We start from the raw sequence: 14,222 nt of genomic DNA on the forward strand, positions 1-14,222 counted from the left end.
ATGGATATTTATATTTTCTAACTCACTGCTGAAAACTTCTTGTAATTTCTCACTCTGTGCATCTATTCTTTTCCCAAGTTCTTGGATCATCTTCCCAATCATTAACTCTGAATTCTTTCTCAGGTATAGTACCTATTTATCTCCAAATTAGTTATGCTTCTGGGGTTTTATTTTGTTTCTTTGTCTGGGATATATTCCTTTGCCCTCTAATTTTGCTTAAATTTCTATTTGCATTTTTATGTATGGAGTGGCTTAGTTATTATTCTTGACCTTGGAGACATGGCCCCCTGTAGGGGATATCTTATGTGTGCAGCAGCACACTTCCCTGTCATCACCCAGGGACCAATTGGTTGTAGAGTAGTTTCTGACCTGTGTTTGCAGGTTCAGTTCCGCAGACTACAGGATTGTAGTTGTCTTACTTCTTGTGTCTGCCCTCTGGTGGGTAAGGCTGGTCTAGACTTTTGATTATATTGCAAGCATGCCCCTGGTTGTAGGGGCTGGTGCCTGCCCACTGGTAGGTGGAGCTGGGTTTTGGTCCTCTGGTTGACAGGGCTGTGTCAAGGGACATGTCTAGAGATGGCTGTGGACTCAGGAATTCTTTAGGCAGTGTGTCTGCTGATGGGTGAGGCTGTGTTCCCACCCTGTTGGTTGTTTGGCCAGTGGCATCCCTGCACTTACAGGCTGTTGGGTGGGGCCAGGTCTTAGTGTCAAGGAGCCACAATGTCTGCCTCCAGCCAGAGTTCACCTAAGTCCCACTATTTCCTCTACCAGATTTTATGACCCTTGAGAGAGCCACAGCCACCTGCCATCTACCCAGAAAACCCTCCAAAGCCAACCAGTGGGTCTCACCCAGGCTCCTGTGGAATCACTGCTTTTGCTCTGGATACTGGTGCATATAAGATCTAGTATATGTCCTCTAAGTGTGGAGTCCCTGCAGTCAACCCCCACTAGCCTTCAAAACCTAAATGCTCTGGAGGCCCTCCTGTTGCTAGACCCTCAGGCTGGGGAGCCTGACATGGGGTTCAAGCTCTCACTCTAGTGGGAGAACCTATGAGATATAATTATTCTCCAGGTTGTTGGTCACTCACCCTGGTGGTATGGGATTTGATTATATTGCAAGCATGCCTCTTGTACCTTCTTGGTTTTTCCTTTGTCTTTGGATGCCGAATATCTTTCTTTGGTAAATTCCAATCTTTTAAATCAATGGTTGTTCAACAGTTAGTTGTGATTTCAGTCCACAGGATAATTAAAAGTGTCAGATCCCTAAAAAGAAGGTTTCCACCTTTAACCACTATAAATTTGGTCATTTGCATCATAAGAAGTAAATATACATACACATATTCATTAATATATATATGAAGCCTGAGTACTGTAAAGATTGAAGGATTTGGGTGGGAGTTATTTGTAATCTTCTTGTAGACTTGAGGGACAATTTGGTTCAAGTAAGCAGTGAATGGTATATATTTTATAGATTCATCTAATATTATTATTTGTATCAATAGTTTTTTCCCTTTTATTTGTAGGGAGTATCCCATTATATTCCATGGATATAACACCATTGGCTGTTGGTAGATATTTGTTGACAGATATTTAGGTATAGAAATTAGAAAGAATGGTGATGGAGTTCCATGGTTGCCTAGTGGTTAAGGATCTGGCATTGTTGCTGCTGTGGCTTGGGTCACTGCTGTGGCATGGGTTTAATCCCTGGCCCAGGAATTTCTGCAAACCACAGGCACAGCCAAAAAATAAAACTAAAAAAAAAAAAAAGCTGAGGAATTCCTATTGTGGCTCAGCAGTAACAAACGCAACTACTATCCACAAGTACCTGGGTTTGATCCCTGGCCTCACTCAGTGGGTTAAGGATCTGGTATTGCTGTGAGCTGTGGTGTAGGTCCCAGATGCAGTTTGGATCGTGTGTTGCTGTGACTGTGATGTAGGCTGACAGCTACAGCTCTGATTTGACCTTTATCCTGGTAACTTCCATATGCCATGGGTGCAGCCCTAAAAAGACAAAAAAAAAGAAAAAATAGCTGCTATAAACTTTCCTACACAAGTCTTTGAGTACGCATATTTTTATTGCTTTTTGTTAAATACCCAAGAGCATTATAAGAAACTGCCAAATTTCACCATCAGTGGCAGCATTATGATCATTTGTGATGGAATCATTTTATGCTAGTCACTGTTTTACATGCTAAATATTTTATGAAAAACTTGGATTAAATCCTTGAAACTACTCTATTTGGTTGATATTATCCTGTCTATTTACCAATAAGGAAGCTGAGAATTGAACAAAGTCATATTCCTAAAGTTACATAGCCAAAAACTGTTAAGTTGGGATTTGATTCAAAGGTGCTAGAATCTATTGTAACAGGAACATTCAACTAGTGTCATTCCTTGTTTTAGCTTTTAAAGTTTGAGGATTTATGAGTGAACCTAAGTTTTCAAGTTTTCTGGGGGCTACTGGTGGCAACCACTTACTTGGAGATTACTGACCTCATGGAATTGCGGTGACTGATTTCTTTTTAATAAAACAATTAAGCAATAATAAATGAAATCAATATGCCAGATGTTTGTGGTTAATGTACACGAAGAGATAACTATAGTCATAAGATTGAAATTAAACACATGAATGAGAGGAATTCAAATTTGGTAGTGGTTTACAACTTTGACAGCAAACTGAAACTGTTACAGTGAATGCTGAATCCCATACAAAAAATATTATTCGAGTAAGGAAAAAATAGTGATATTTGAATAGGCAATAGAAGTTCTTAATGGCAGTATTATTCGAGAGAGAGACAGAGGCCTATATAAACATTGTCATATCATTTTGGTGAAAGCTCTAGAGTTGCTAACTGATCTGTACTACATTTTATGAAAGAAGTAAAATGCTATAAAGATACTGAAGAATTAGGGGTTTGGGAAGTTCTTTTGACACTTCCTTTACTATTTTCAAGTCCTTTTTTAACCTTCGCATTTAATAGAATGAATTATAATTACCTGTTTATGTGCCTGTCTTTAATCCCATTGTGAATTCTTTTACGATTGAGAATATACCTGATTAATCTTTATTTTCCCAGCAGTTAGTACAGTCCCTGCTTGAAAGCTTATGGGAGGGACTCAAATGTTTATTTAGTGACCAGAATGAATGTATAAATAAGTGAACAAGATACTTAGAGGAGAGGCTTTGTTCAGCTGCAATCAGAGAAAACTGCTACACAAGTTAAAACATAAAATTTAGAAAAGAAGTTTTGCTCTAGGAACAAAGTATTTGGATTTTACTAGGAAAGAACATTATCTGTTCTTTCCAAAGAAGATAATCGTAAGAGATCTTTTGGGCTACATGGATCTCAACAAAATAAATAACTTCTATTTCTGATAGGATCTATTTTCTTAAAGAATAGGTCAAGGCAAAATTGTCCCATGTTTGGAAATAAAAATGAATCATATAAATATACAACTCTGAAATGGCTGACTATAAAGAGAATATGAAAAAATATATTCCAAATTCGTTAGAAAATGAAACATATTGCCTATCTTGTTATATTTTTATTTGTTTTCTGGTTTGGCATTTCATTTACTTATTTGAAAACTGTAATTATCTTCAGTAACATGTAAATAATTCCAAAATTAAAAATAGGGAAAGAACCAACTTTAGAAATAATCCAACACGTTCCCTTAGAATGATTCCCAATATATAAGTACACATAATGGGAAAATGCCATGACCAAAGAAGTAAACTCAGATGTTCCTAATGAAGCATGACTCCAAATTTAAGATCATCTCTCAATTTATATGTAAAAGCCTTGGTGTTTGAAGTTGGCACTCTTTATGGATGCCTTCTTGCTTGGCTGTTTCACTCCACTGTCTATCTAAGGAGGAACAGGTTCTAACAATTTTCCTTTTCTTGACCCTGCCCATTTTGACTAAGTTTACTAAATTCTGATACCTCAGCGTCACCCACCTCATGGGAATCTGCTACCATTAAAAAATAGTTAGATAGTATTAAGAGCTACAAATATTACACTGTCCTCTTTAGAAATAGACTTGCTGGTATATAACATCATTAAATGCATCTTAATAATAATTTATTATGAACTGTCTTCTGTGTATAGTTCAAGGAATGACCTGGCATATTGCCTTTGAAACAAATACATAATAGAAAATACTTTTTATCTTCCTCTGAGTGCCGGTTACTCATTTAACTAGAATAAGAATAGCAGTGAGATCCAATAAATAATGAGGTCTAATTTCGTGGTTATCCACAAAGATATGTGTATACTGATTAAAATAGAGAAAAGGGGGTCACCTTGTTCTTAAGTCATCCATATACTCTGTCTTTGATCAAGAGTGTAGAGGTCATGTGGGAATTTCTTGGTAAATCAAAGAGAAAATTTGTCTTCACAGTTAATTAACAGAACCTCTTAAGTAAAAAGAACCTTATATTTGGGTAATTTCTATCAATTGTTTACTGTTCTAGAATTTTTTCAACTACATTTTGAACATATGAAGATGAAGTAAAACTTTTGATTACTAAATGAAATATTGTGAGTGCTATTCCTTAAATTAAGTTGTTCATTACGTTATTGCTTTTACATTTTAATGAGAAAGCAGTCAGTCACAAAGGAAAATAGCATAATCAAAGCAATCCGTATTATTTGTGAATTCCCAAGCCAGTCATAAAGAGTCCTTTTCTACCAAGCTTTACAATGTAATTAGCATGAGAGATGGCCTGTGATTCTCAGCCTAGTTCACAATCTTGGAGCATTCCATAATCAGATAATTATTTAATATGAATTAGAACCATTACAATGCTCAGATATTTTTTAAAATCCCTATTAACATGAAAGTCAGGAACAATATTATTCTGCATCACTCCTCAATAAAATGACCCAGCTATTCTATAGAAACCATCTCTTCATATATTACTAAATAGTTGGCACTCTAATATCTACCAGCTGTGGATAGGTTAAAGAGAGCAAATAATCTACTGTTACAAATTTATCAAGGAGAATTATTTGCAAGTTATGGCTCTGCTTGTATAAGAAATGTTCTCCCAGAGGATAGGCCTAAAGAAAAACATTTCATTTATTTGTTAAACCTTTATGAAAGTACATATTTAATATCATATATTACAATTATAAATACAAAAAATGGAAAAGAATACATGCCAAAGAGGAGGCCACTATTCAAAAGAGTGAAACTTGCACACGAATTTTTGTGACGAGTGTAATAATATAGGTACACACATTGTAAAATGGGGGAATAAAGAACAGACCCAATATTTCACCAGTCTAAAAGATGGATGTTAGTTTGCCAGCTGTATTAAGAATTAAGAAGCTGTATAATCCAAATGCATGGAGGCAAGAAAGAGGATGGTTCACTATAGAAAACATCAAAGATTTTGTGATGATTGAAGCATTGGGCAGAAATCAATGAGAAAGCAGGACCATATCATGAGCAACTTTGTTTACATGTTAGTGAAGAAAACCTTATTCCGTAGTATGTATTAAGTGTGGAGCTATTGAGTAATTCGTAATATGAAAATGAAATTAGTAGTCACTGAAAATGAGTTGGAGCGAGTAGACATAGATAAAACTGAAACAGGATGACTGATTAATATTCTACAATGCATATGAAAGCTAGTTATAGGGCAATAGCATTGGAGTTGGAAGGAAGACAATGACAGAAGAGATGTGAAAAAAAGTTCAACTGGAATTTCGGATTACTTGACACCTAAAAATCTGGTGTACAACCCAGATTTTAGAACCTCTATTAGATCCACTGAACAAAGAACAGCTGAGTTCAAAATTTCCTGTATCAGCAGTACAGTCTCTGCATTAACTTCCTATTACCAATGTAACCAATTACCAAATTTGTGGGTAATTAAACAATACAAATTTATTTTCTTAGAGTTTGGGGGCCATAAATTTAAAATGAGTTCTATGGAGTCCAAATCAAAAGTAGTGTTCCTTATGAAGGCACTAGGATGAATTTGTTCCCTGATTTTTCCAGATTCTGGAGGATACTGGTATTCCTTTGTTCTTGGTCTCATTACTCCAACTTTAGTTTCTGTTATCCCATCTCTTTCTCTCTGCTGCTATCGTAATATCACCTTCTCTAACACTGGCCCTCTTGCCTCCTTTGTATAAGGACCCTATTATTATATTAGGCCCACACAAGGACAATGCATGATAACATTTCCACTTCAAATTCCTTAATCACATCTGAAGTGTCATAATGTTCCTCTTTTCATGTAAGGTAACATGTTTATAGATCCCAAGACCAGAATGTGGACATCTCTGGATAAAGGATGGGGGATTATTATTCAGCCTATCACAGCTTGTCACAAAATTTGGAGGATTTATATTAATGAAGGTAGGATCAGGCGAAGGATTTTATTAAGAGATTACTTTAAAGTCTCCTTCCTGAGAAAATGATTACAATCATCAAAGGTAAACAGAGGAACCCTGGCACAATCTTATTTGCATGCTGTAATTTTGAGGAATGATAGTGGAAGATGAGGAAGGCCATGGGTCAGATAGAGAGCATTCCACTTTAAATTATTTCACTGCTATAGATTAAATCATCAAGACATTCAAAAGCAGTTGCACTGGAATAGCCTAGGAGAAACAAGTCTACAGTCAACTGAACAATTGTCAGGGCTCATTACTGATTTACTAGCTATCAGTGGCAAAAATGAGATCAGATAGTGTTATTCTGTGTTAGTATTCTGTGTATGTGAATGGATAAAATATAAAGAAAAGGGAATTTAAACAACAAAAGGAAGTAAAGAAGAAAGAAAGGGAAGAAGAGAAGGAATAAAACTAGTTTCACAATAAAAGCAAACAACAACTCTAAATAGGAAAAAATTAATCGGCATAAATAAGCTTCCCTGATCAGAATGACTAATGACACCTCAGTTTACTTCCCACTGTTTTCACCATTCCACTCAAGATACTCAAATTCTTAGCTGATTATATATAAAGTGACCATCAGTCACGGTCCCACTTACGTCTGAGAGAATTGAAAAAACTGAACACCAAACCTGAGAGTATCTAAAGAGAATACTTTCACATTACCTTGGAGCAGTTATCAGGCTTGCAATGACAATTATGGTTCCTGTGAAAATAAATTGTCATATAAAACTAGGAACAAAATATGAACTCTAAACCTCAAGTGAAAGCGTATAGTCAAATCAGATTTACTACAATAACCAAGGAATATTTTACATACCATCTGTGCTGTGAGACCAAATTTTTTTTAACTTTTCAAAAACAATTTGCTTCTTTTGGGAACAATCCCTTTTTATGGAATCTACTCCATTCCCCCATTGAAATTAAGTGGTTCCAAGATGTTTTTGTGTTATGATTGAATCAACCTGTTTCCCCCAAAATAGTGTAGGTGTGAACACCTCACCGAATCTAGGACAATAAGCTATCATTTCCTGTTTCTTCCAAAGTGGAACTAAGGAAGGGACTGTGCCCCACTTCACCAGTGGAAGCTATAAAATTTTACTTGGTAGCAGATTAAGTCAATCTGCAGTGAATTAGAATGTAGTTAATACAGAGAGACAAACATGAATGAGAATTTGTAGGAGAAGGAGGAAAGGAAGAAAAAAAAGAGAGAGAGGAGCATAAGGAATTTCTGATTTTCTTTAAGACCTGGCTTAGAGTTTGTGAGAGACTAGCTACATTCCTTGCCTTTCAAACTTGTTATTCTATCCATTTAAGGATTCTATGAGTAAAGTAAAAAAAAAAAAATGACCATTTTACCTAATATAGTTTGAATTTGATGTCGTTCTACCACATAAGAGCAAAAGGGCCTTCACTCACATAATGCAATTGTTAATAAATTTATGCAAAAATATAAGAACATTCTCAAAACAAGTGGAGAAAATAAACTGAAATTACAACTAGAGAATTAAAGTTACATCATCCTAGTATTAGAATAGTGAAGTGCAAGCTTTTAGAGCTTATATAAATTTAATTAGGTCCTATTCATTTATTTTTATTTTCATTACTCTAGGAGGTAGATGAAAAAAAGATACTGCTGCAATTTATGTCAGAGAGTATTCTGCTTATATTTTCCTCTAGGATTTTTATAGTATCCAGCCTAATTTTTAGGTCTTTAATCCATTTTGTTTATTTTTGTGGTGTTGTTAGAGAATGTTCTAATTTCATTTTATTTTGTCTTTACATGCAGCTGTCCAGTTTTCCCTGCACCACTTACTGAATAGACTGTTTCTCTTCCACTGTATATTCTTGCCTCCTTTGTCATAGATTAGTTGACCACAGGAGTGTGGGTTTACCTCTGGGCTTTCTATCCTGTTCTACTGATCTGAATTTGTTTTTATGCCAGCACCATACCATTTTGCTTACTATAGCTTTGTAGTATAGTCTGAAGTCTGGGAGTCTTAAAAGCTTCTGCAAACCAAAGGAAGTCATTTAAAAAAATGGGAGAAAATCTCTGCAAAGGAAGCAACTGACAAGGGATTAATCTCCAAAATATACAAACATCTCACACAACATTAGAAGAACAACCAAATCAAAAAGGGTTGGAAGATCTCAATAGAAACTTCTCCAAAGAAGGCAGAGAGATGGCCAACAGGCACATTAAGAAGATGCCCAACATTTCTAATTATTAGAGAAATGCAAGTCAAAACTACTATGAGGTATCACATCACACCAATCAGAATGGCCATCATCAAAAATCTACAAACAATAAATCCTGGAGAAGTTGTAAAGAAAATGGAACCCTCTTACACTGTTGATGGGGATATAAATTGGTAAAACCACTATGGAGATGAGTATGGAGGTTCATTAAAAAACTAAATATAGAACTACCGTATGATCCAGATTACAGAGAAAACCTTAATTTGAAAAAATGCATGCGGAAGAGGATTAAGGTGGTGGAGGAGTAAGAGTCATCGTTGTGCTCACCTTCTCCCACAAACACATCAAAAAAACACATCTACATATAGAATGATTTGCACAGAACATCTACTGAATGCTGGCAGAAGAACTTAAAAGGGCATCTCCATAAAGGGCAAGAAACCCTTGACATAACTGGGTAAAACAAAAGAAAAAGAGAGAGAGAAAAGGAATCAGGACAGGACTAGCATTCCTGAGAGGGAGCCATGAAAGAGAAAATGAACCCACATACTGCGAAGCCACCTTACTGACAGCTAGATCAGCCTAGGTGGAGGGACCTCAAAGTTGTGGAGAAAAGCACAGCAGCTGGACTGAGGAGAACAAAGTGGAGTAAGAGCCACACAGATCATCTGCACCACCAACCCAACACCACAGCCTGAGACACTCAGACAGGGGCTGGGTGCTGACTTAGGCTTTAGAGGTCAGTTCTGGGAAGAGGCTAGGTTTGGCTGTGTGGATACAGCCTTGGGGCTGGGGAGTGGTGTGCCACTGGCTGGAGAGTGGAATGCCATAGCCAAGGGAACTTGGAAGGTAGTCTGGGCCTTCAGGAGAAGCAAGGCCCCACCGTTGGGGAGGGCGAGAGGAAGAGGCACAGACTGCCACAGGAATCTCCCAGTGCATGTGTCAGCTCTCAGAGGGTGGGGAACCTCTGGCACAGGCTACGATTAGCAAGAGGCAACTTGGTTGGGCCACGGGAGACCGGGCACTTCCTGTGCAGGCTGTGGGTAGCTGGGCACCACTTGTGTGGGCTAAACGCAGCAGGGAACTAAGTGTAATGCAGTGCCTCTTGTATGATCTACAAGTGGAAGGGAGAAACCACAGCAGTCATCTCAGAAACTAGAGGGAGGCCACCACTATGTGTCCGTGAACAGGCACCACTTGCATCCCAATCACCTCAGAGGGCACTGCAGAGGAGGGCATTGTGACTGAACACTACCTTTTGTTGCTCTCACTCCCCTGGGAACTCACACACCCTGCCACTGCCACTTCCAAATGCTCTGGTGCTTCCTAAATGTGCTTAAGGCTCACTACCACTTCCCAGGGCCCTGCAACTAGGAGTAGGCTGCACCACCTTCCTGTGGGTCTTTGCTACTGTCAAGAGCCCAGCAACCAGGCACTGACTATGAGCCCTACCCATTGTCTCCTGCTCCCTGGAAACACACTCAGCACCCAGGGGATAATAGTCCGCTCACACTGAAGAAAGAGACAGACCTAAACTCCCATGTCAAAAATAAATAGTAACCCCCAACAAAATACAAAGTGGTTCTCTTGCACAGAAAGAGCCCTCCAAGACCACATTTTGGTTTTCCCTAAACCTACAGAAAAAGAAAAACATAAGCAAGATGAAGCAGCTCAGGAACCATCCCCAGTTAAAAGAACAGGAGAACTCACCAGAAGCAGCAAACAATGAAACAGACTTCTGCAGTCTAATACACACAGAGTTCAAAAGGCAGATGGTGAAAATACTGAAGGAATTAAGGGTGAATATGAAGGAATTAGAGCAGACATAAACAGTAATGCAGATTACTCTAGAAAGGAACTAGAAAATATAAGGAGGAGTCAAGAAAAATTAGAAAATTCATTTGCAGAGATGCAAACTGAGCTAAAGACACTAAAGAGTGGAATGAATAATGCAGAGGAAGGAATAAGCAACTTGGAAGATAGAATAATGGAAATCACCCAATAAGGGCAGCAGACAGAAAACCAAATGAAAAAAAAAAACATTAAAGCAATATAAGAGATCTATGGGATAATATAAAGCAGGTCAATCTATGCATAACAGGAATTCCAGGAGAAGAAAAAGAAAAGGGGAAAATACACTTGAAGGAATTATGTCTGAAAACTTTCCAAATCTAAAGAAAACAGATATCAAGATACAGGAAGCACAGAGGGCCCTAAACAAGTTGAACCCAAAAAGGTCCACACCAAGACATATTATAATAAAGATGGAAAAAGTTAAAGAGAGGATTCTAAAGTCAGCAAGAGAAACACAAAGCGTTAATTATAAGGGAACCCCCATAAGGCTATCAGCTGATTTCTCTACAGAAACACTACCGGCCAGAAGAGAGTGGTAAGATATAGTCAAAATTCTAAAAGGGAAAAATCTGAAGCCTATAATACTCTACACAGCAAGAATATCATTTATAATAGAAGGAGAAATAAAGAATTAAAGAATTTCTCCAACAAACAAAAGCTAAAAGAGTACTGCAATACTAAACTCATTCTAAAAGAAACACTGAAAGGGATTCTCTAAATAAAAAATAAGTAAGAAGAAATAGGATGGAGGAAATGACAATTGTAAAGCAATCACTTAAATAAACCACCATGCAGATCTAAAGGGGGGGGTGGGAACCTACTGTAAAAGTGACAATAAACACAAGGTACAGCAAAAGGACAGACTTGAAGATGTTAAAAAAGGACTTCAAAGTCATAGAATGTTGGAAGGAAAGTAAGAAAATCTCAACTCTTTTTTTTTTAATAATGTATATGAGCCTATACGACTATCAGTCTAAGGCAAGCAGATATAGGAAGCGGTTAAATACTTAAAAAACAGGGCAACAACAAATCAAAACCAAACATTACATTCACAAAAACTAAAAAGAGAAGTACACAAGCATAAAATAAATGGAAATTGTCCGACTTAAGAAAGGAACAAAGGAGAAACATAGAATCAATTGGAAAACAAGGTTTAAAATGGCAATAAATACATATCTATCAATACTTACCTTAAATGTCAGTGGACTGAATACGCTGATCAAAAGACATAGAGTGGCAGAATGGATAAAAAAGCAAAAGCCTACAATGTTCTGTCTACAAGGGACTCACCTTAGGGCAAAGGACACATATAGATTGAAAGTGAGGGGATGGGAAAATATATTTCATTCCAATGGACAAGACAGGAAAGCAGGAGTTGCAATATTCATATCAGACAAAATAGACTTTAAAACTAAAGCCATAAAGAAAGACAAAGAAGGACACTATTTAATGATAAAAGGATCCATATAAGAAGAGGATATTACAATTGTCAATACATATGCCTCTAATATAGGAGCACCCAGATACTTACAACAAATACTAACAGACATAAAAGGACAAATTGATGGGAATACAATCATAGCAGGAGACTTTAACACCCAACTCACATCAATGGACAGATCCTCTAGACAGAAAATCAATAAGGTAATAGAGATCCTAAATGACACAGTAGAAAAATTAGACTTAATTGACATTTTCAGGACATCGCATCCAAAAAAATCAAAACATACATTCTTCTCAAGTGCACATGAAAAAATGCTCAACGTCACTAATTATTAGAGAAAGCAAATCAAAACTGCTATGACGTACCATCTCCTACCAGTCAGAATGGCCATCATTAATAAGTCCACAAATAACAAATGCTGGAGAGGCTGTGGAGGTAAGGGAACCCTCCTACACTGTTGGTGGGAATGTAAATTGGTACAATCACTATGGGAAACAGTATGGACGTACTTCAGAAAACTAAATGTAGAATTACCATATGACCCAGCCATCCCACTCTTGGGCATATACCCGGACAAAATTTTCCTTGAAAAAGACACGTGCACCTGCATGTTCATTGCAACATTATTCACAATAACCAAGACATGGAAACAACCCAAATGTCCATCGACATATTAATGGATTAAGAAAAGTGATATATACACACGCTGGAATTCTACTCAGCCATAAAAAAGAACAAAGTAATGCCATTTTTAACAACATGGATGGAATTAGAGACTCTCATACTAAGTGAAATAAGTCAGAAAGAGAAAGACAAATACCGTATGATATCACATAACTGGAATCTAATATATGGCACAAATAAACTTTTCCACAGAAAAGAAACTCATGTACTTGGAGAACAGACTTTTGGTTGCCAGGAGGAAGGTGAGGGAGTGGGATGGACTGTGAGTTTGGGGTTAATAGATGCAAACTATTGCATTTGGAATGAATAAGCAATGAGATACTGCTGTATAGCACTGGGAACTAAAGTCACTTGTGATGGAACATGATGGAGGATAATGTGAGAAAAAGAATATATATATGTATGTGGGTCACCTTACTGTACAGTAGAAGATTGACAGAATACTGTAAACCAACTCTAATGGAAAAAATAAAAATCATTTAAAAATAAAAAATAAAAACCCAGTAAACACAAAAAAGAAAACAGAAATGATACATGCACCCCAATGTTCATGGCAGCACTATTTACAACAGCCAAGACATGGAAGCAGCCTAAATATCCATCAACAGAGGAACAGATAAAGAAGAAGTGGTACACATATACAATGGAATATTACTCAGGCACAAAAAGGAATGAAATAATGCCATTTGCATCAAAATGTATGGACATAGAAATGTCATACCTAGTGAAGTCAAAGACAAATATATGATATCACTTATATGTGCAATCAAATAAAATGTTACAAAATAACATGTTTATAAAAGAGAAGCAAGCTCATAGTTTTCAGAATCAAAGTTAGGGTTACCAAAGGAAACTATGGTGGGGAGGGATAAAGTTGGAGGATGGGATTAATACATATACCCTACTATATGTAAAAGAGATAACTAACAAGGACACAGAGTTTTGCACAAGGACACAGTGTTTTACTCAACGTTCTATAATAACTCAAATGGGAAAAAGAATGGATATGTGTATAAATTACTCACTTTGTTGTAAACCTAAAGATAATACAACATTGTAAATCAACTATACCTCAATAAATTTTTTAGAAAAGCTTACCTAAAATTCAAAAGAATGTTAATCTTGTATCCTGCTACTTTGCTGAATTCATCGATCACTTACAGTAGTTTTTGTGTGCAGTCCTTAGGGTATTCTGTATATAGTATCCTGTTGACGATCTGCCCATAGTGACAATTTTACCTCTTCTCTTCCAATTTGGATACCTTTTAATTGTTTGTCGGATGGCTGTGGCTAGGACATCCAATGTTATGTTGAATAAAAGTGGTGAGAGTGGGGCATATTTGTTTTGTTCCAGATTTTAGAGGGAAGGTAATCGGCTTTTCTCAGTGGAGCACTATATTTGCTGTGGGCTTGTCATGAATGACTTTTACTATGTTAAGGTATGTTCCCTCTATACCCACTTTGGTAAGAGTTTTTATCATGAATAGGTGCTGGATTTTGCCAAATGTTTTTTATGCATGTATTGAGATGATAATGTGGTTTTTGACTTTTATTAATGTGGTGTATGATGATGATTGATTTGTGTATGTTGAATCATCCTTGTGAACCTAGGATGAATCCCACCTTGG

The sequence above is a fragment of the Sus scrofa genome, chromosome X (genome assembly GCF_000003025.6).
Source record: "Sus scrofa isolate TJ Tabasco breed Duroc chromosome X, Sscrofa11.1, whole genome shotgun sequence".
NCBI lineage: Eukaryota > Metazoa > Chordata > Mammalia > Artiodactyla > Suidae > Sus > Sus scrofa.